This window comes from Sarcophilus harrisii, chromosome 1, assembly GCF_902635505.1.
Source record: "Sarcophilus harrisii chromosome 1, mSarHar1.11, whole genome shotgun sequence".
NCBI classification, from domain to species: domain Eukaryota; kingdom Metazoa; phylum Chordata; class Mammalia; order Dasyuromorphia; family Dasyuridae; genus Sarcophilus; species Sarcophilus harrisii.
This window is the reverse complement of record NC_045426.1, coordinates 436,877,879-436,901,817: the sequence shown is the minus strand read 5'-3', so window position 1 is coordinate 436,901,817 and position 23,939 is coordinate 436,877,879. Positions and strand designations below refer to the sequence as shown.

At 34.0% G+C, this 23,939-nt stretch overlaps 1 protein-coding gene across 3 annotated transcripts in view; it reads right to left on the bottom strand.

The window, feature by feature from the left end:
• Positions 1 to 23,939, bottom strand: part of PAG1 (phosphoprotein membrane anchor with glycosphingolipid microdomains 1) — a 211,355-nt gene that overhangs the window by 118,829 nt on the left and 68,587 nt on the right. For all 3 annotated transcript variants that reach the window (XR_001120461.3, XM_012541246.3, XM_031946227.1), the window contains exon 3: positions 22,099 to 22,158. The gene's annotated coding sequence lies outside the window, so the exon portion shown is untranslated. The remainder of the gene's footprint in view (positions 1 to 22,098; positions 22,159 to 23,939) is intronic.

Below are 23,939 nucleotides of genomic sequence, written 5' to 3'. Positions count from 1 at the left end.
ACTTTTAGGTGCTTGAGAAATGTATGATTAATTACTAGATTCATAAGCTGGAAATACTAAGTGTTTATCCTATGTCATATTCTGAGAATACAAAAACTCAAATAAAACAGTCTCTACTTTCGAAGTATATACATTCTAACAGATGTCCCAACACACATATGTACATATGTACAAAATATATAAAAAGCAAATACAAACTAACAGGGGAAGGAGGTATTAGTCACTAAAGGAACCAAGACAGACTCCAGTAGAGGCTGATGTTTAAGCCTTGTAGAAAAATAGGGATTTCTTAAAGGTAAAGAGGAAGAAGAACTTCCTTGCAAGGTGATAGCTGGGAGACGGAGTTTTCTGTATATTGTTTAGTCATGTGTGTAACTGTTCATGACACTGTCTATGGGATCTTCTTGGCAAGGATATTGGCCATTTCTTTCTCCAGTGGATTAAATCCAACAGGTTTAAGGGGTTTGCCTAGTGCCATAAAGTTTTATGAGACTGTATTTGAACTCAGGTCCTCCTGACTCCCAGCCCTATTCTATCTATTGAGCCACCTAGCTGCCCAATTTCTGTGTGAGAAACAGCAAACAGACTAATATATTACACTTAAACTGAATGAAGAGTGGAGGAGAATAATAAATATTAAGGCTCTAAAGGGAGGATGAGACTATGTTTTGAAGGGTTTAAATATCAAAGGAGTTTATAATTGATCCTTGAGATAAAGTAGGAACTACTGGGATATATTAGGTAAAACCAGGTGATTTATTCTTCTATTCAAAAACCTATAAATAAAGCTGTTATTTGGTGAGTGAGCATTTATTTAATGTTTATTTTGTGCCAGATAGTAGGTTGAGATCTTCAACATAGAGTCTGAAGGTCTGTTCCTTTGTTGAACCAAAATTTAGATTTAAAGAATCTATGAAAAGCAAAGATTTAAATAGTAGTAGTGGAAACAGTGGGAACTATAGGCAGCTAAGCAGCTTTGATCTGTAGTCAGGAAGCTTCATTTTTCTGAGTCTAAATCTGGCCTCAGACACTAGCTGTGTGACTGGGCAAGTTACTTAATACTTATTTGCCTCAGTTTTCCCATCTGTAAAATGTGTTGGAGAAAGAAATAGTATCTTTGCAGAGAAAATCCCAAATGGGGTTATAGAGTTGGACACAACTGAAAAATGACTGTTATGTGTGAAGTTCTGTAGTAGGTGTGGATATTTACATTTTGGATATTGGCAAATACCATAAATCAGGGTTGCTCTATTTTATTTAGATTTAAGAAAGTGATGGAGAAAATTTTAAGAATGAAGATTAGAAAAGTATGCTATGGACACGACTATAGAAAGACTGAAGAACAAAGTGGGAACAGATTAGTTATAAAACACTTGGATTTATATGTAATATCATTGATGTGGGGGCAGCCCCTTCAACAGCATTAGGCACAACCTAACTAAACCTCTCATTTGCTGTTACTTGGACCTATGTCACCCTTTAAATGTTTCACTGTGAGTTCACCTTTATGCCAGAAGCATAACTTGACATTATATGGAGGGGTACCAATGAGGCATATAGATTATCCATACTGGACTCTGGTTAGTCTTCCATGATGACTCCATTACCTTATCTGGATATATGTTTTGATGACATCTTTTACATTTCTGGAAAATGTTTCCCTGATAAAATGCTGTCTCCATACCTGCCAAGTTTATCTCCACTGCCCTGAAGTGATCTGCAATCTTGATACTTGCAGATTGTTATATCTTGTGAATCATAGTATCATCAGAGAATTATTGGTATTTAAAAGATGGGTTTGTTTTATGGAGATAAGATGTCTGCCTATATTCCCATCTATCAAATCTTTAAGAATAATCTACACATATAATAGGAGGTGTCTTTGATGAACTGGAAGACTTTTAAAAGCATGGTGCAGAAAACCATATATTTATAGTCAAATGACTAAAAGGTTTGTTTATATTTGTTATTTAGCTATTTTTAAAAATTCCCAAAACTATATTTCAGCAGATAAAAATATTTAAATGCTTCTCTCCCATAAGCTATTCCCTATTCAGGTTAAAAATCATAGAAAATTTCCTAAAAGACAACAAACTTTGTTTGATAATCCTCTGATTATTAATATCAAACCAGGCATAAAACACACATACTCCTCTTGAAAGGTATTTTCCTTGTCATAAAGAATGTATTACACAGAATCAAAATGGAAAAGGATTTGCTATAGATCTTAAAATACTCCAAAAAATCCTGTTTGTGAAAGACACTTGTATATTTAACCCCAGGCCATTGTGGGCAGGTAGGTGGTACAGTAGATAGAGCATTGGCCTGGCATCAGGAAGACCTGAGTTCAAAATTTGGCCTAAGACAGTTGGGCCCTGAGCAAATCACTTAACCCCGTTTATCTCAGTTTCCTCATCTGTAAAATGAGCTGGAGAAAGCAATAACAAGCCACACCAGTATCTTTGTCAAAAACAACAAAAATGGGCTTATGAAGAGTTGGACTGAAACAATTGAACAAAAACCAAATTACTGTAGAGCTTCTTAAATGAGATTCATAATCACTTGCACAAAAGTTTACTATAATTATCCATAGAGGAAAAACCATGTGGATGAAGAATATCCACTGTGTAAACTATGATATGCAGTGTGTGAGCACCTTATAGAGCTAGTCAGATCAGTACATATACCCTGGATAGACACTGAGAATGTTCATGAATCTAAGCTGGAAAATGAATAGGAGGAAGAAAGTAGATTATATAACATTTGGAAAATCTTAAGTTTATAGCACTAAGCTAAAAACAAACAGGTATTTGGATTTGAGATCAAAATTGAGGTGATTTCTAAAGTTCTAAGGCTTTATGCCTATAGTTTATTTTCTCATCTAGTCTATGCCCTTCTACACACACACATACACACACATATAATCATCTATCTATCTATTTATATAAATATATGTATTGGAGATAATATAAGTTCTTAAACAACTTAGGGTTACAACTAAAGACTCTGATTTGATAAGCTATTATTACTGGCACCATCACAATCAGGATTAGAATGAGGTCAATGTCCACCATACACTGTGACCTTTTAGAGTAAATTTAATTGCATACTGAGTTAGGGTAGAAAAGAAATGAAACAGCATATACAGATTGATTTTCTTGCTCAAAAACCACAAGAACTCATTTCAGCACAGCCCTGTCATTAAATTTACAGCATATCTGAGCATGTGTTTTATGTGATATACTCTCTAATCTAATTTCTAAAGCAGTTAATATCAAAAGCCTTCTGTTGTAAGCCAAATTTCTATTTATCTGTATACAGTAAATGTTTGTACTATTATATAGTATGATAGGACTAATATTTACCAGCATTTCCCTACAATGTCAGTTAAGTGCAACTGTTTTCCTTTCTTCTTATCACATGGTTTAGTTTTCTCTAAAAGAAGAAATCATTCTGGAACTCCAATTGACCTTTGTTTCCTTGACAAATTCTGGTAACCTAAGGGCTTAAAAAGTTCTACTCATATGCAGTGGGGATCCCTTTTGGTGGACTTATAAATATCACTCAAATCATCAAGTCCTTTGTCTAAATTAATGACCTAAATATATATTTCCATATGAAGATGAACCTGTGTGTCTGTATGTCCTGAAAAGCTAAGTGTCATTGTGTTCTTATTATATATTCTTGCATATTAGGGCAAAGTAAATCTACTTTTGTTAAATCTTCAGTGAGCCTGTGAGCACCTTATTTCTTCCTAACATCAAACCTGAACAAAGAGAGTGCTGGCATTAGAGCTGCCTCCAACATACGGAATGTGAATTTGGGTACATTTGTTTTTTCCTAAACCTTGGTTCCCCAACATTCAGAAAAAGGAATATGCTCAACTAGGTGATTTCTCACATCTCTTCCAAGTCTAACAATCTGATTTTTGTGCTTTCTAAATCTAATTCATTCTAGCCAAGCAGAGTTATTCTAATCCTTCCATCTTCTACATGAGTAGCTCCTCATAGAAATCTGTCAGGGAATAGCACCTTTACTTTATAGACTAAGGGAACTAAGGACCAGAAAACTAAATGGTTCACCCAAAGTCAGTTAGTAGCAGATGGAGGATTAGAACCCAGGTTCTCTGATTTATTAGGTCAATGCTCTTTCCAGACTATGATACTACCTCACAATCAAGCATCTAGCATCTATTTTAGAAGCTAAGCAAATGGGTGAATATAAACAAACATTAACAAAAATAAAATGATCATTTTACTTGAAACAAAATGTAAATTAAAATATTGATATTTTTCAATTAAAATGCTTAATATCCAATGAATGAAAAAATAATTGCTCAAATAAAAATATTTCTGCTTATTCATAAATGATAATAGCAAAAACATTCATTTAATTAAAAGAAAGTGAATTCTAATTTTATAGAAATAATAAAACATATTAAAATATAACATATCAGCTTTTTATTCTTATATATTGAAAAACAAACGTGTCTTAAACCTTGAGTACTATGAATTTCAAGACACTTTTTAAACATTGAGGAAGAACTTCATAAGAACTCATAAGGTATCATAAAACGTTGATGAAAATTTGATATCTATCATATAGAATGTTGAAGAGAAAATATTTTTTCTCATCTTGAAAGGCATAAGTGTTTATATATATATATATATATGTATATGCTAGATTCATGAGTAATACTAAATAGAACCTTCAAAACAGTTGTTTTAGAGAAAACGAGGATCTTTTTGGGGGTAAAAGAGAATTTTGTGATAAAACTCATTTCACCCTCATTATGACTATGAGAAGTAAATATAAATCGAAGAGAATTTGTTTACCAATTAGAAAGAATATAACCATAATGAAAGATAACTGAATAAGAGGAAGGAGTTTATACTATGTGCTCCTTAATATAAATGGAAGACATAGCTACTCCTGCAGGCCTTCATTTAGTAAATCAAGGTGATAATTTATTGTATTAGTAGTGACTTGAAAGAATTAGTGAAGAATCTACCTTGTTGACTTCAATATTATTAAAACTTAGTTAAATATTTTGAAAAAGCCAAGATTACAACAACGTGAAAAGCCTCCTGACTGATCACTCTTCCCCTTATGCCTCAACAGAGAACCTTCATGAGTTTCTGGAATCAAAGTTCTCATTGAAAACTGTCTCTGAATGTAGTGAGGATGGTCTCTAGACAAAAGATATGGTCTATCACCATTCTTTTTACAGTTTGGAGGACTTGCTAAACCCTGACTTCACTTGTAAATGCAAAAAATGTTTGCAAGACATACTTTGAAGTATTAAATATACAATATTACATATTTTGGACATTATATATATATATATATATATCAGAAAAGAATAACTTTTCAGATTATTTTTATGTATCAACATAGTCAACAAGTGTTTATTAAATGAGTGCCAGGGATAAAAACACAAAAATGAAAGAATTCTTGCTCTTAAAGAGCCTAAATGATAATTTGGAAGACATCCATAAGTAAAACATTCAGAACATATTCAAAAGGAATGCAGGGTAGTATGAGGAGAAAGTACCCTAATAATTGTGAGGGCCATTATATTCACTAGCTTTTGATTCCCTTAAAATTCCTATAAAATGGGTAGTGCAGACTTTTACTGATGAAAAAAACCATGGATGAGTGGCTAAGGGGCCTGATCAAGATAACACATCTAGTAAGTAACAGACTTGAGACTTGAACCTTCAAGTTTTTAGATGACAAGTCTAGCATTTTCTGCATACTAACAATGAAATAACAATGAAAAAGCAACACTCAAGTCATATCTAGAGAAACCAGCAACTTGCTCTAATATAAATGATATTATTTGATCAAACCTACCAACATACCAGGGGGCTGGTGGATAAGTTTTATTATTCTAATTCCAATGCCTAACAGAAGTTAAATTCATATTAAAACAGTTTTCTAAGACCTACATGTACAAAAATATTTAAAGCATTTTTCTGTGATAGCAAAGAATTGGAAATTGAAGGGATGACCACCAACTGAATAATGACCGGTCATGTTGTGATATATGATTATGAAGGAATACTATTGTGTTATAAGAAATGAACAGCAGGCAGATTTCAGGAAAACCTGGAAAGGCTTACATGAACTGATAAAAGTGAAGTGTACAAAGCTGGAACACTATATATGTGGAGACAGCATTATACGAGCTATCCAAATGCAGAGAAAGAACTGATGGAGCGTCAATGAAGATTAAAACATGCTATTTTCACCTTTTTTTTTTTTTCCATTTTTTTCTTTTAGCCTGTTTTTTTTTGTTTTTACAACATGATTAATATGGAAACATGTTTTATAAGACCATCCTAAAGAGAGGTTAGTGAGAGAAGGATGAAGAGAATTTAAGACAATAGCAACAACAACAAAAAACACCCCAGATATTCCCTAATCCTCTCAAAATCTGTTCAAGGATCTTCACAAAAAACTAATAATTTTAATGAGAATCTTTGGGAGACAAAGAACCAGAAGGACTGCTATTGCCTATCATTCTCTCCCTAATTCTTAGGGAAAGAGCTGTTCTTGTTTAGTCATTTTCATTAGTTTCTGATTCTTCCTAACATTTGTTTCTAGCTCATTTTACAGATGAAGAAATTAAGGCAAACAAGGTTAAGTGACTTGCTCATGGTCATAGCTCATAAATCTCTCAGATTAGATTTGAACTCAGATTTTTCTGACTATAAGCTCCATGCTCTATTCACTGCTCTGCTTAGCTAGCCCATGGGATAATAAATACTAATCTAACAGGGTTTTTACAAAGACTGAATGAGATTTTATATGCAAAATGCTTTGTAAACTTTAGATAATTACATACTCATTTACTTACATAAGTATCAGTTCTAATAATAACAATTATTATTATTGATCACATTTGTATCCTTGTAGAACACTATTCTCAGTATCATGAATTGAAAAGCTCCTAAAGATTATCTAGCTAATCCAACCCTTTTAATTTGCAGATGAGGAAATAAATGATTTGCCCAATAGTAGCCAGAATTTGAGCTCAGATCCTTTGTTTCTGAATCTGACTTCCTTATGTGTGAAGACCGTGTATTTTTAAATCAGCAGGAGTCCGGAGTTCAGGTTAGGGGAAAATCGTCAGTCTTTATTCTCAGTGAAGAAGGATCGGAGGTGGAAGAGAATCGGCGATAGCAATGTGTGCAACTGAGTCAAGAAGCTAGCTAGATCACCAGCCACACGACCAGCAGCCAAGAGAATGGACCCAGGCCCAATCTCTCCCAGCTTCTCTTCCTGTTCCTCTCTCTGCCTCCACCCACCAAAATCGTCATTTCCTGTACAACACATCAGGACTTGCACAGAGAGTGGGCAGGGACCATTCTTTATCCAATCATGTATATTAATAGAGTATAGCCCAATTACTATTTAGCCTCACGTACTTGGGACCTAAGTGCATCAACTCAAACTTCAGCCCATTACACTTATGCTAGAACATACTTAACTCCTCTGGACTGTTCCCTTTCACCTTCCTCCAAATGAAAAAATCCTTTTACCACACACCACGAATCAATGTAATTCACAAGGCATTCTCTCTCTCTCTCTCTCTCTCTCTCTCTCTCTCTCTCTCTCTCTCTCTCTCTCTCTCTTTCTCTCTCTCTCTCTCTCTCTCTCTCTCTCTATCAGATAGGTCAAGAATTAAGTGTTTCATCTCCTACCTGGAGATACTTCTTGGAAGGCAGAATTTAGGTGTGCTGAAAGGCTGAATACAAAAAAAACTTGCACTTTTCTGACATGAATCTATATTGAGGAGAGACACCTGATTTATGATATCAATTTGTAGCTACTCACCATTAACATTTTAAAATTTGACAGTCTTCATTCAGGTTCTCATTTAGGGATCAAACTAGAATACAAAATTACCATCCTTTCTATTTTATCCAAAGATCACATATATGACAAATGCATTATCATCTTTTCTCAGAATAAAATCTTAGAGTTGGATGGAAAGTTAATAAATTACTTAAAACAAAACCTTTTTTGTTTGTTTCTGTTTTATACAGATGAGGAAACTGAGGCTCATAGAGGCTACCCAGAATGACAGCTAGAAAGTGGTAGGAGTAGTAGGATTCAGAACAACAATCCAATTTTTTTTCCTCATTCATTATGAATTCTGCTGTTAATAAATACAGAAGACTGAAGTATAGATAAATTAGCTTTGAAATGTAAAAGGATTAGTTCAGATAACATTTACCCAGTGGCTGAGGGTCTTTGATCTAGGCATTTGTTTTATTATAGCACAAAATTTTTTTAATGGAATTTTAATTCTCAAGTAATCTATTTGGAAAATGATACTATTAACTGTCTTTATGTTCCTCAAGAGTAACCAAGATGTTTACAGCTTTAAGTCAAAAGCAGAGGTCACAATTTAATTCTAATCCTTTGTGTTCATTAGCCTCTGTGTAATGCATAATGATTTCTGCCTTTTCACACATGATGATCCCAAGAATAGCATTTCTCCATGCTTAATAATGATCTTGAAAATGGATATTCTTCTTTGGTTAATAATTATGTCTGGAAATACATTAACAAGCTTGAAATATACTCCTTGGATTTTTTGCATTGTCAACAGAGTTCCAGAGCTGTGTTTTGATCAGACGAGCAAAGAAAGCTACTCATCCCAATTAATGTCAAACTAAAAAAAAAAAAAAAAAAAAAAAGATTTTATAGTGGTGCTTTACAGAAAATGTCACCCAACACCCTGAAATACAAAAACAGTTGAAGTAGTAAATTTGGGGGAAAAAAAAAGAGCAAGTAGTATGGAAGTTCTGTTGAATATTATAATGTCCTGTTCATTAATTAGCTTTTTACATATATGTGTGTATAAATATATATCACACTCACACACACACATACACACACACACAGGTGTGTATGTATATAAATAAATACTATGTAGGTAGTCATAGTTCACTAATGTAGTATTAAAAAATCATTCACTGAATGAATAGGACCAAGAGAATACTGTATACAGCAACAAGAAGATTATAGGATGATCAGTTCTGATAGACATGGTTCTTTTCAATGGCAAGGTAAGTCAGGCCAGTTCCAATGGTCTTGTGATGGAGAGCCATCTGCACCTAGAGAGAGGCCTGGGGGGAATGAGTGTGGATCACAACATAGTATTCTCGCTTTTTGTTGTAGGTTGCTTGCATTTTGTTTTCTTTCTCATTTTTTTCCTTTTTAATCTGATTTTTCTTGTGCAGCATGATAGTTGTAGAAATATGTATAGAAGAATTACATATGTTTAACATATACTGGATTGCTTGCCATCTAGGGGAAGGGGGGAAGGGAGAAAAGAATTTAGAACACAAGGTTTTTCAAGAGTGAATGTTGAAAACTGTCTTACGCATATGTTTTGAAAATAAAATGCTTTATTTAAAAAAATTTATTAATCAAGCTCTGCCATGTACTCCAATTCATTCAATAAATATTTATCAAGCACCTACTGTGTACAAGCTATGTTGCTGGTCACTGGTGATACAAGGAAAAAGAACAGATATAGTCTGCCTCAAGGAAGTTATGATCTTAATAAAAAAGGAAAAGGAAAGATATAAGGTTTAGTCTTAAGAGTTGTTATACTATAGCTTGTCATGGAGTATCAGCTTTGATTGTCCCACTGTCATCATTTTTCCAATATATCCAGATCAAAAGTAGAAATAAAGATTGCAATGTCACCTCTGATGAATGTGCTCAGTTAAGGATTCTAGGAATGTGTTTTCTATTGCATAAGAATTGTTTTGGTATAATTTAGATAATCACCTGTGTCCAAAGGTGGAGGTAGAATAATGAAAAGTTAATGAAGGAACAGGATGCATGTACACGTGAGTTGTGTTTAGGTATGTGTCTATTTGTATATGAAACACAGAAACTTAATCCCTGTGGTCTATGGAATACTACTGTTGCCAAATTCACAGAAACAAAGCTGTGCTGAATAAATATTCTACTGACTGATCCCATAGGTATGTGTGGACCTAGACCCATACTTTCCCATCATCTTATTAATTTTTACTGATTTCCATAAGTGACTGTTTTCATTCAACTTTTAGGCATTTGAAGTAGATGATCTTTTTTACTGAAATTAAGGTCCTTGGTTCTCACCCTCTCCTCACCAAACTACTCATCCTTTTCCAACCTTTTCTTTATCCTCAGAGGAAAATATGACCTCCTCTTCCGCAAAGCCACTCACCATTATTACCTGATATAATTGGAAAAGTGTTCAATTTGAGGGCCAAGAGATGAGTTGAAATGATTTACTGTCTGTGTAAATCAAGTAACTTCTTTGACTCTGTTTCCTCACCATAAAATGAGGATAATAATACTTATATTGTTGTTCAGTTGTTTTTCAATCACATTTGATTCTTTATGACCTCTGGTTATTTTTGTTTGTTTGTTTGTTTGTTTGGAGAAGATACTGGAGTGGTTTGCCATTTCCTTCTCCAGCTCATTTTACAGATGAGGAAAATTAGGGAAATAGGGTTAAGTGAATTGCCCAGAATCACACAGTTACTAAATATATAAGGCCAGATTTGAACTCAGGAAGGTGAATCTTTCAGGTTCCAGGTCCATCACCCAGTTGGCCCAATAATACTTATATAGCACATCTTCCCCACAGTGGATTTTATTGTAAAGATAATATGTGCATCATAAAGTGCTATATAAATGCCAGCAATAACTACTGTAATTACAAAAAATACTGTAAAAAATAATTACATAATTTTTTATAAATGTATGTTTTTACACGTCATCTTGTTTTCTTATAAATGACACCTTTCTCTCACTCTCCTTCCTTTATTACCTGCAAAAAAAACTTTAAAAAACTTAAAAAAAAAAACCACCAACATCCTTCCCTCAACCCTACTACTTCCTTATCTAACATTCCATCTCCTTTTTTCTTCCAAAAGATCAGATTTAAAACAGGAAGAAACTATGGAAATTACCGATAAGGAAACTGAGGTTAAGATAGCTTAAACAACGTGCTCAAAGTCACAAAGTAAGAATTTGAGCCACGATTTGAACCCAAGTTCTGTTTGCAGACCAGTGTTCTTTTCTATAACTGTGTTAGTTCTATGTCAAATTTTTATTTCTTTATAATTTTTTACTTTTTCAAAATTTTATTATTTTGAGCAATACTTTCTTTTTTTAAAGTTTTGAGTTCCAAATTTTCTCCCTCCCTTACCCCTTGAGAAAGCAAGCAACATATCAATTATACATGTGAAATCATGTAAAACATTTCCATATTAGCCATATCATGTTAAATTTTTAACAAAATTAGTTGAAAAAACAATATACATAATTGCTAACGTGATATAAATGAAAATCCTATTTAAAAATTTGGAATCGGATCAATTGCAATGAATAACCTTAGTTCTGGAGATTGCGGTATACTGATTTTGATGTTGAACATGATGTTAAAGATGTAGATTCAAATAGTGCCTCAGACACTATTTATCCAATCCATTTTATCCCTCTTTTCTGTGGGAAATTAGGGAGTTGGACTTGATGCCTCTGAGATTTTTTCCTGCTTTTAAATTTATAATCCTTTGAAAAAGATTCCTTCCAGAATTTGTAGTCAAAGAACTGGAGTATATTATGGAATGCAAAATGGGTAATTTTGATTATATTGTTAAAAAGTTTTTGTACAAACAAAACCAATGTAGACAACATCAGAAGGGAAGCAATAAACTGGGGAAAATTTTAACAAGCAAGGATTCTGATAAAGATCTAATTTCTAAAATATATAGAGAATTGACTCCAATTTATAAGAATTCAAGCAATTCTCTAGTTGATAAATGGTCAAAGGATATGAATAGACAATTTTCAAATGAAGAAATGGAAACCATTTCTAGTCATATGAAAAGGTACTCTAAATCACTATTGATCAGAGAAATGTCAATTAAGACAATTCTGGGGTACCACTACACACCTTTTAGATTGGCTAAGATGATGGGAAAAGATAATGATGAATGTTGGAAGGGATGTGGGAAAACTGGGACACTGATACAGTGTTAGTGGAGTTGTGAAGTAATCCAACTATTCTGGAGAGAAATTTGGAAATATGCCCAAAGGACTAAAAAAAAGTGCATAACCTTTGATCCAGCAGTTTCTCTTCTAGGCCTATATCCCAAAGAGATCATAAAGAAGGGAAAGGGACCCGCATGTGTAAAAATGTTTATGGCATCTCTTTTTGTAGTGGCAAGAAATTGGAAACTGGGTAGATGCCCATCAGTTGGAAAATGGCTGAATAAATGTTATGTAATATTATTGTTCTCTAAGAAACAATCAGCAGGATGATTTCAGAGAGGCCTGGAGAAACTTATATGAACTGATGCTAAGTGAAGTGAAAGAACCAGAAGATTATTGCATATGGCAATAGCAAAATTATACAGTGATCAATTCTGATGGACATGGCTCTTTCTAACAAGATGATTCAGGCCAGTTCCAATGACCTTGTGATGAAGAGAGCTAGCCACACCCAGAGAGAGGATTGTGGGACCTGAATGTGGATCACAACATAGTATTTTCACTATTTTTTGTTGTGGTTTGCTTGCATTTTGTTTTCTTTCTCATTTTTTTTCCCCTTTTTCATCTGATTTTTCTTGTGCAGCATGATAATTGTAGAAATATGTAGAGAAGAACTGCACATGTTTACACAACATTTGATTACTTGCCATCGGGGGGGGGGGGGGGGGGGGGGTAAAGTTTCCTTGGAAGGCAAAGGTGATTGCTGAAAATTATCTATGCATATGTTTTGAAAATAAAAAAGCTTAAATAACAAAAAACACGCAAAAAAGATTCCTTTTCTCATTAGAGATAGTATGGGTACAGAATGTGGGATGTGTTGCCCAATGCAAATACTCTGGGATTTTTTGGTATGAGATATATGGAGAAGATCTTATTTGAGGGTGATGGGAAAATGATTAGGATATAAAAAAAAGGCAACTTTAAAAAAATATACCCTATCCTTCCTATCTCACTTTTCTAGCATTCATATATATAAAAATGACTCTTTGCAATCTAGCTTCCATTCTAAAGCCCTATTAAAATTATCCTTCCAATGTCATTTAATACTTCTCTCAAGCATTTGACACCCATTGTCATTAATCAGTCAAGGCTGCAGTTATAAGAAAACAAGATGAGTTTCAAGAACATACACTCCTAAGAAGGAACAATAATTATGGCTGGCATTTATATAGCACTTTATGATTGATTGATAGCACATAAGTCTTAACTATATGCCAGCATTGTGCTAAGTACTAAGGACACAAAATATGGCAAGAACCAATCCTGCCTTCAAGAAATTTACATTCTAATGGGAGTGACAACCTGCAAATAAATAAGTGCAAACAAAATACAGAGTAGAGGTATTTTGGGAAAAGGAAGTCTAAGCAACAGAGTGTGAGGGGAGGGTGGGAACAGAGATTTGGAGAGCAGAAGTAAGGAGGAAGTACATTCCAGGAATGGAGAAGAGAGCTATTGCCAACATAAGGAGACCTGATGAGACCAGAGTTAAGTATGGTTGAAACAAGAAACGTGGAATTCAAAGAAAAAGGATAAAATATAAGAAGATTAGAAAGGTAGAAAGGAGCTACTATTCCTCTCCTCCATAGTCTTCTCTTAGCTTTTGTTATGTGGCAACTTACTGGTTCTCTTTCTTCTGACTAGCCCTCTGATTTCTTTAGTTGACTTTCTCTTCTCTTTTGCCAGATAATTAATCCTATTTTTTAAGGTCCTGATTTTGGAGCTTCATACTGCCCTCTAAATTCACCCTAGAAAATCTTATACAATTTCAGGTATTATCTCTATGTCCAAAATCTGTATTCTTAGATCCAACCTTCTTTCCCAAGTTTTTAACCTGAATTCCCAACCTGCTGCTGAATATCTCCACTTAGATATCCTTCCAGCCCATCAGATTGTGCACATCTAAAACTAAACTCATTATTGCCCCTTCCAAACCTGCTCATTTCTCCTAAGTTTCCTTTGAGAACTATTGGTCTCACTTTCTGTTTTCAGTTTCTAAGTTTGGAAATTTTCTTCAATTCCATCTTCCTCCTCTCCTTCACACATCGAAAAAAATCAGTAACCAAAATCTATTGTTCTAGTTTTGAAATATCTCTGGGGAAATCCTTGAGCTGAAGAAGGAAATAACAAATGACCAAGATAACTCCAAATGGATCCACAAAGCATTGAACACAAGTGAACAAAGAACAATCAAAACAAATTATGTATTTTCACTAGGCGAAATATTTTACAATTATCTTATTTGATCTTCACGGCACCCCTGGCAAGTAAGTACTCTTTTATTTCCATTTTACAGTTGAGGAAAACAGAGATAAAATGACTAGCCCGGAGTCACACAGCTAGTTACTGTCTAAAGTTAAATTTGAACTCGGGTTTTCCTGACTCCAGTCTCAGAGCTTTATCTAATATATCACTTAGCCACCTTATGGAAAGAATTTATGCACAGGATTATCAGGTTGTGCTAGATGAACTCAGATCTGTCCCAATTCTAAGCGTCTGTACAAATAGCCTAAGATCTCCCATCAGTCATGTAGTGACAGCTTTCAACTTTACATTCAGTTATACACATTATCAAATGACACACTAATCAGCAAAGACACAGAAAACAGATAAGAGGCCTACTATATCCTTTGGGAGACAAGTTGACAGAGTGGTTATCAACATGGGATCTGAGCTAATGGTCCACATAGTGGTGATTATAGCCAACTTGCTGCTTTACTGACAGTTTTGTTTTATTAGCTTCCCATTTAAACAGTGCTTTCAAATCATTTGAAAAGAAGGATGGAAACCACACCTTCCCTATCTTTTACTATATAGGAAAATTCTCTTTTTTAATAGTGAGACACAGTAAATGCATTTGTTCGGGATTAAGATGTTGCTCTTTAGCAAAAGACCATCGATTTCTAGGATTCTTACATTAGGTCTTATTGTATCTAGACCACAGATTTACACTGCTGTAACTCCCTGTCAAGCATCATCTCTGATTTATGAATAAGTAATACTATGCTCTAGGGAAACATTGATCTAAAAGAAAAAAAAATCAATATACATCTAGCATGCATTATACTTCGACTGTGTGACTTATCTCCTAAGTACTAAGCAATATTAAGTACAAAACTAAGTTATTTGTTTTCCCAATAAATTTAACTTAAGGTTATTTGAGAGTGGCCAACATTCTATTATTTTGCCACTATGGATCTTCAGAGTATGAGTATTTTTCTGTGAAATATAAAGACTTGGACTGGGTACACAGCCTTCAGTTGATGACTCCTTAAGAAGTTTTTACATAATATTTGCAACATAGAAGGCATGCTATGAGATGCTTTTTTTACTTGTTATGCTTGACCTTATTTCAGGGCACATTTGGGCTATAAAGCTTGTGTCTATTACAATTGACTGACTTATAAAATCAAACCACTGTCTTATTCTGAAAATATCTCTCTTTGCTTTGAGAGCTAGAGATCAAAAATGAGACAAAAGTAGAAAGTTTGAATGACTTCAGTAGGCTCTGCCATCACCTTAGACTTTGGTGCAATCTAAATCTATTTTCACAATCAACACAGTTGCTAAGTTCTAACATGGCCTGCAGTAACCTTCTGATTGTAAAACTACTGCAGAAGGTCTGAGCTCTTGCTGTTCTTTCTAGAGCTGGTTAAAATTAAGAATGAATTTTATTCTATTTTCATTCAGCTATTCAGGTAATTCAGTCCACTATTTTTGTTACCCTTATCTTTGTAAAAGATACATTAATTTTTTGGATTTGTTTGGCTCTCTAGAATGTATGTGCTATCTCACCAGATATCTTGATTTAACAGGTTGTATTTGTTTTTCCCTGGGAGAAATAGAGATCTCTTTTAAAGATCTGAGAAGTTTTAAGTATACTCTTCATCTCGGTCATCCTTCCCCTGACACATTTTTTCCCTTTGGAGCAGATCTTTGATTTCATCAGCAGATAGAAATTCCAGTGAGAGAATTTCCCTACAAATGGAGATTGGCACTCTCTCTTCAATTTATAATCTTGGAATTTGGGGAATATGGAAGCTATCACAGAATGTCCTTGACCGTGTAATGTAATTAGAATTATTTGCAAATAAGACTAGGTAATGAAAATCAAATATAATCTTTATTAAACCAAAGCATAGTTTAAAAGAGTATCAGTGAATAACAAGGGGAAATAGAGAATCATGTACTTTTGGGCATGCTTATACTTTCCTATGAGCCATATGTTTGTGTACACATACATACATGTACACATATATATGTATACATAAATAAAATCATCATGGAACATCAATATTTTAGTAACTGGAATGTAATGCTTTAAGATTTGAAATTTACTTTGCACATATTCTAGTTTTAGCCTACTCTTGTAGAGTAGGTGTTGTAAATACTATTATGCTCATTTTAGAGATGATAAAAGTGAAATTGAGAGGTATCATGACTTATCTTTGTAACATAACTAGGAAGTATCTTCAAAGGTTCAGGGCCTTCTTTACTCTGAATCTAATAACTATGCCTTTCTGTGATACCACTCAATGAAATAATCATATATAAGTAGGAAAAAACAGAAACATTCATACCTGGAGTATTATTTAATAGGTATGTTGGGTTAAATAATAATAAACATGCCCCCAGAAATTCAGAAATACCACTGTGTGCTGCTATGCTCCTGGAGACAGGGATTATTTCCTTTTTATATTTTGTATATCTAGCACAAAGTTCAATGTTATGCACAAAATAGGTGCCTAATAATGCTTAGTGAATTGAACCAAATTTGAACCAAAAGAAAGTTAAGATAAAAGCAAAAGTGATCTCTAAAACCATAGGATCTATCTGGGTTAAATTTTAGTATCTCTGATTACTAGAAATATACAATATATCTTCCCCATATAGAAAGACAATACTAATGAAGAAGGTAGACTTTTCTGGTTTTATAGAATTGGTCCTTCTGCCTAAAGTGACAAACAAAAGGCAGGCTGTTAAAAGGCAGGATAAGGGAGGATAAGCAGCTGAATTCAGTAGAACTGTGACCTCAAAGGGCAACCTAGAATGCTTCTGAAATAGTACACTGAGATCCCAAGAGGAAAAAGTTACTCCTGCAGGGGAAAAAGGAATTCCTTAACAACTTAAAGGGCAGATTTAATTAAAGAACAGTGCCCTATTTTACAAGATTCTCAGTGTAAAAAGAATGTGAAAATTCATGCCAGATGTACTCCTTCCTTTCAAAACCAGAAAAGCAATTACATGATGGAGTTTAATAGGTTTGGGTCACTTAGGTCTTGAACATGTGAGATTTGTAAATCTTTTAAATGGGTGCACATGACATGTATGTGTATTGAATTCACCATGGAGCAATATGAGAGTAAATCTAATGTTGAGAATAACTGGAGAGAGTTGAGTTAACTTGTACTTTATTTCTGGGAACCAAGTTTATGTAAAACGAAGTTCCTGGATTTAGTTGTAGATGTAGATGACTCAAAGTTATTAAGAATTTGGAAGTGTAATGAACATATATATTATAGTCTAAATGCTGAAGTCTTATAGTCTTAGATATCTTTTTTCATAAAAGGTACTACATAAACAGAACATAAAACAACAGAAAACCTGCTGGTATCCGCCTAACTCGTCTTGCTGCCTCCGTGATCTTCCCTCCCTCCCCCCACTTTTTGGGCAGATGAGATCATGTCATTCTTTGTTATTCAGGGTAGTTAAGAGGGCACCATAGTGCACAGAGTGCCCTGTCCAGAGTCAGAAAAACTCACCTTCCTGACTTCAAATCTGGCATCAAAAACTTCCTCACTATGTGACCCTGGACAATTCACTTAACCTTGCTTGCTTTAGTTTCCTTATCTATAAAGTGAACTGGAGAAGAAAAAGGAAACTACTTTAATATTTTTCTCATGAAAATCCCAAATGGGGTCATGAAGAGTTGTACACCATTGAAACTAAACAACAACATCCTTTTCTATGTTGCAGCAGGAAGAGGCTTGGACTTAGAGACAGGGGAGCTGGATTTTCCATCCCTTCCACTTACTACTTGTGAGATCTTGGGCAAGTAAGCTGACAGCTTTGGACCAGTTCCCTTGTCTAAAAAATGACCAGATTGGGCTTTTTAATCTACTTTCCAGCTTTAAATCTATGACACTGACTTCCTATTTTTTCAAATTAAAATCAAGAGTAATGAAGATGTGCTAAAGAAGAAAGGACTATTAGAAAACAGTTATAGAATCTCAGAATCATACTTGAAGAAAATCCAGATTCCTTAACCTGGCATTCCAGGACTTCCATAATTTGATATAATCTAATCTTTAAAGTCTCATCTCACATGAATTTTCAATATTCTTCATATTGCAGTGAATCTGATCTACTTGCTTGCCAACCTCTATACATGCTTTATACTTTTGTACTCTGCTGGCTCAATTGTTGAACTCCTTGCCATGTTTAATTCATTAGAGTGGTTCAAATTCTACTTTTGGGGCAGCTAGGTGGTGCAGTGGATAGAGGGCACCAGCCTTGAAGTCAAGAGGACCTGAGTTCAAATCTGATCTCAGATACTTAATACTTCCTATTTGTGTGATCCTGAGCAAATCACTTAATCCCCACTGCCTCAGCCAAAAACAAACAAATAAATAAATAAAATGAAAATGTCTACTTCCATAAAGCATTCTGACCTATCTTTTCCTTTCCAAGATATATATAGTACTTTATCTACACCTCAATTATGTTCAATGAGATTATATTTGTAAAACACTTACTACAGTGTCCAGCACATATTCCCTTCCCCTTCCTTATAATTTTATGTTATATTCACATTAGACTAAGTTCTTTTGTTTCCTAATTCCATGAACAGCGCTCTTGTTTTAAATATTTTAAAAATACTTGTGGAATTGAACAGGAAGACCTAACTTCATATTGAACATAAATCATGACTAGAACAGATTTATTGTTGTTCTGAGTAGGCAAAGATTCCTACTGGGAAGAAAATCAGGAAAGTGGATACAATACTGCTGAATGGCATATATATGTCAGTATGTGGTAAAATCACTAAATCTGCTTTGAACTCAGGGCCTCCAAACTTCAGGATCAGTGTAATTTTAGTGACATATTCTGTTAGTCTTGTGTTTTTAGCTGGACAAAGATAGATAATGTATTTAAAATGGCCATGTTGTGAAAGCTACAAGGGGTTACTCAGCTTTGCCCTGTAAGATATGATGAATAGGTTGATTTTAGAAAAACATGGAAAGACTTGCAAAAAATAATCAAGAATCAAGAGAATGTTGTATATAGTAACAGCAATATTGTTTAAAGAGTAACTGTGAATGACTAAGCTATTCTAGTAATATGAAATTCAAATCAACTACAAAAGACCTATGAAGGAAGATGCTCTCCTTTTTCAGAGAAAGAATTAATATAAAGAAGTGTATGTTAATATGGTTTTACATATATATCTGCCAAATGCTGGTCTTCTCTAGTGTGGGTTGGGAGGGAGGAAAGGAGACAGCTTAGAATTAGAAATGTTACAAAAAAATTTTTAAAAGTTGGACCAAATAACATGATATATGACTATATCTATATAATATGATTGTCTCTATAATTACAATTAAATTTTTTCTAAAGATAAAAAGAATATCTCACACTACTAGCAACTTGTCCTAAAACTCTTCAGAAAGACATCAATTAACCTCTTTGAGAATGTGTCAATACATACTATCATAGAGAGTTAAAAGGAACCTAGAGGTCAAGTTCAATCTCCCACTCAATACAGGAACAGATCCTTATTGTTGTCATGCTGGAATACAAATATCTGTCATGTTGAAAGAATCAAACCCATCTTAGCCTCTTCTTTGCCCAATGTTTTTAATTCATTTTATTAGACCTCTCTTGCTCCATCCAAGAATCCTGCCTCTACTACATACATTGTAATTTTTTTAGGTTACTGAATGGAAGGAAACTATATATGTGTTAGTCCAAATCAGATACTCAAATTAAATTGGGCTAGATAAATGTGATAACTTTATAACCAATATAAACATATATATATATATATTTTTTTTTAACTATTCTTTCAATGATACTGGTTTGTTAATAATATTATTTGAATATATACTCTATTCCCAAGTTGTACATCTAACACACAATGAAGGCTCAGTAACTTAATGAAGGCATTAAAAACAAATAGAAGCCAAGTTACAAGAACTGAATTAATTTCTTTCTTCATTAACCTATTAGAGAAAACAGCTGCTTTTTCACTTTTTAATCTTCCCTTTCTGAAATCTTATTCTCCTTTAACTTAGTTGAGGGAATTGTCACTTTTCCAAAACCACATATTATAATATTACAATGTGACCTTCAAGATCCTTCTCAAAACAGTGGTTTCATAATTTCATTTAGAAGGCAAAGTGCATTTGCCTGAATAAAAACATTCCCACAATTTAACCAAGCCTCACAAGCTTCCGAGTCACAATCTTGGCTAGAGTTTGTTTTGTATGTTATTAGGCTGCTCTCAAGAGAAAAAAGGAAAATACAGAGGGACTCTGAGGAAAAGGCAGAGTAACTTTCCTTGAAAGTGCTATGTAAAATGACACAGCTATAACACACACCTTCCAGGGCCTTGTCTGTCACCCTTCAAAGAAACTGGCAACCTGCTATCATTCCCCAAGCACCCCCACAGTGCTTTATCTTGTGCATGTTAACCAGAGTCAAGGTTCATAGCAGTTTGAGAAAGTCTTATCTGATCTCACAAGCTCAAGTTAAGCCTGTGGAGTACTTGAGAGAGGAACTCCCTGGAATACTAATCCATTTCTCAGTGCCTTCAAAATGAGAAGCAAAGATACCAGCTGGAGACAGGCCAATTTTAAGTGGACATTTTTGTTTTCCAGTTGAAATGGGAATTTTGAGTAACAAAATGGAAAGACTTATACTGACAAAAGTAAGGACATTAATTGTCAAATTTTTACCAGGATAGTACATGTTCCAAAAGTAGAATATATCCTATGTTATCTTTCATTTTCCAAAAAATTCTGGAAAATCATTTGGATATGGACACACATATCATTGTTGCCCCCTATGGAAAGGAGGGGAAGGGGAGTTTTTGTCACCAAGCCAAGATCCACCCTAACTAACAGAAAAATCTGCATTTTACAGCACAAAGAAAAAGAAAGTTGTATCTTATAAAAATATCTTCTATAAAGTGAAAAACTATAAACAAGGAAAAAGTGCAATTATCCCTTTCTTATTTTGGGGGGGGGGGAGTTGGGAATGTAAAGCACATTCCCAACGCACACCCATTCCAACTGTGTAGAAAATCCACATAAAGTTTTTTTGGCCCTTCCTTCATACTAGAGAAGAAGTATGATTTTTTTTCTTTTTTATGAAGTCTCAATATTATACATATGTTATGCATTTCTGAGTTTCTAAACCTTTTCTGTGTCCTTTGTGGCTTCCTTAAAATTCCTAAAAAAAAATCATAGAGCATTTATTAAATCTATTGGCTCAGAACTGAAATCAAAGCTTGGATCACAGAATTATAGATTTTGAACTATAAGTTTGAAGAAGCCAAACCCTAAAGCAGATACAAAAAAATCCTTACTTTTTGGAAGAAATATTTACCCAATTACTGGTTTATATTTATTATAATATAATTAGTATAATATAATTAATATAATATGATTTCTTGTAGGCTTATCATCTTCAAATGAAAATTTCCCTCTACTGCAAAATATAACATAGATGTCTCAAGATATGTGACATTTTTGTTGACACACTCGTGATTTAGTTGAGAAATAAGGGTTAAGTAACAAGCAGTACCTTTCCCATAGAAGGTGTTCTTAAAGTCTTAGGATAATTTTTCTCTATTAAAGCTTATTAAAGTTTAAATCTATATGAAGACTTTTGGGAACAGCCTGTAATCTTAAAAAAAAAAATTCAACCCAATCCAAGTCAATGTCTCAGCATCAATAACTGATGTCAGCATATAAGATTAGGTTAAAAGCCAGTCAGCCTTTAAAGAAAATGCTGCATAATTACCTGGAAGTCTCTTTGCCAAAGCTCACATTGTATTCATCTGTAATAGAAGGAAGGCATCATCTGGATAGAAAACACAAGATAAAATCTGTCACTATCCTGATTGTGTGGAACTGATAAATGCTACATGAGAAAAAGTGATGAAAACTCTGGCACAAATAACACCAACATTAAACCATGGTTACTTTTGAAATTTAAATAGGAACATTTAAGTAGGAATATTTACTTATCATATTCATAGAACAATATATATATGTAATAGTAATGAGATATTTAAAGATATAAACAGTGAAGTTTCAAAAACAAAATATATAAATAATTAATATTTTAGAAGTAATGCTGGGTAATGGAAAGTGGGGAACTTGAGAGTTAACAATTCTGGGTTTGATTCTTGATTCTGACACTTAACTGTGTGTTCATAGGCATAGCTCTTCCCTTTTCCCTTCTTCAACTTAGTTTCTTTCTCTGTGGAATGGGGATAATAATATTTGTACCGTGCCTCTATCCAGCAAAGACCAAATCAATGAAGAATGCATATTCAAGTACTATATGCCTTGGACAGATTCCCTATAGAGTTTGTCCAATGCTATGTAGGTTCAGGAAAACATAGATGGACAAATGAACTAGGTAAGCCAAAAGTAAAAAAAAGAAAAAAGTGAAACCAGGGATTGCTTTTTTGGGAGTGGGATCAGGTATGCAGTTGGGATTAAATGACTTGCCTAAGGTCACATAATGAGTGTCTGAGGCTGGTTTCAAACTCAGGTCCTCCTGCATCCAGGGATAGTGCTCTATCCACAGAGCCATTTAGCTGCTCCATGTGAGATACTGCAGAGCATATTTCACTGACTCCAAGCTTTCCATGAAAGTAAAGCTTTCTTTTTAATACTAATATTTTAATATAACACTAATAAATACGACTTGTAGGATGTCACTGCCTCCAAAGAATTAAAGAAGGGTATCAAACTAAGGGCAATGGAGAGGTACATGTTAAATATGACCCAGCTATAAAAATGATCAATGAGAAGCTCTAAAGAATAACTATAAATGAATCATTAAGTAATTGTATGACCAGAAAATAAGATGGGCTGCTTATTGAGGGATACATAACAGAGAGCAACAGTGATCCACTGGTCTTATTCATTCTTCATTGTTGAAGAAGACCAATGGCATCACAGGATGATGTCCTGACTTGGACATAAATTAGATTTAAGTGAGACAGAGTTGTACAAAGTCCTCAGTCTCTTTTTTCCAGAGTCATTGAAATTCACTGACAAGACAAAAAAAAAAAAAAAGATTAACTGGTGATGGCCCAGGGTGCCATGAGTGACCTTGGTGACTCTGATGTCTGACCAAGCTTTAAGTGCTACACAATATCTACTTCAGCAAATTTCTTTTTCTTTTTTAAAAATTTTTATATTTGTTTGTTTGTTTATTTATTTATTTATTTGCTTCAGCAATTTTCATGGCCATTGGAACAAATTGTTCTCGCCCACCCATTCTGCCAGGGAATCTTCAGGTGCTTGGGGGAGTAGACACCTTCCTTATTCACCAGTGGTTTTGAGGTCTGTGGGTTACCTTCAATCTAGTTTGGCTCATCTACTCTAACAGTTTTAGAGTATAGTGGCTGCACATGCAGATGAACATTAATGGATAAAAATGGAAATATTTACTTATCATATTCATAGAACAATCTGTATATATAATAATAATGAGATATTTGAAGAAATAATCAGCGAAGTTTCAAAATGTATAAATAATTAATATTTTAGAAGCAACATTGGTTAATGGAGAATGGGGAACTTGAGAGTCAACATTATGGGTTTGATTTTTGCTCTGATAATTAA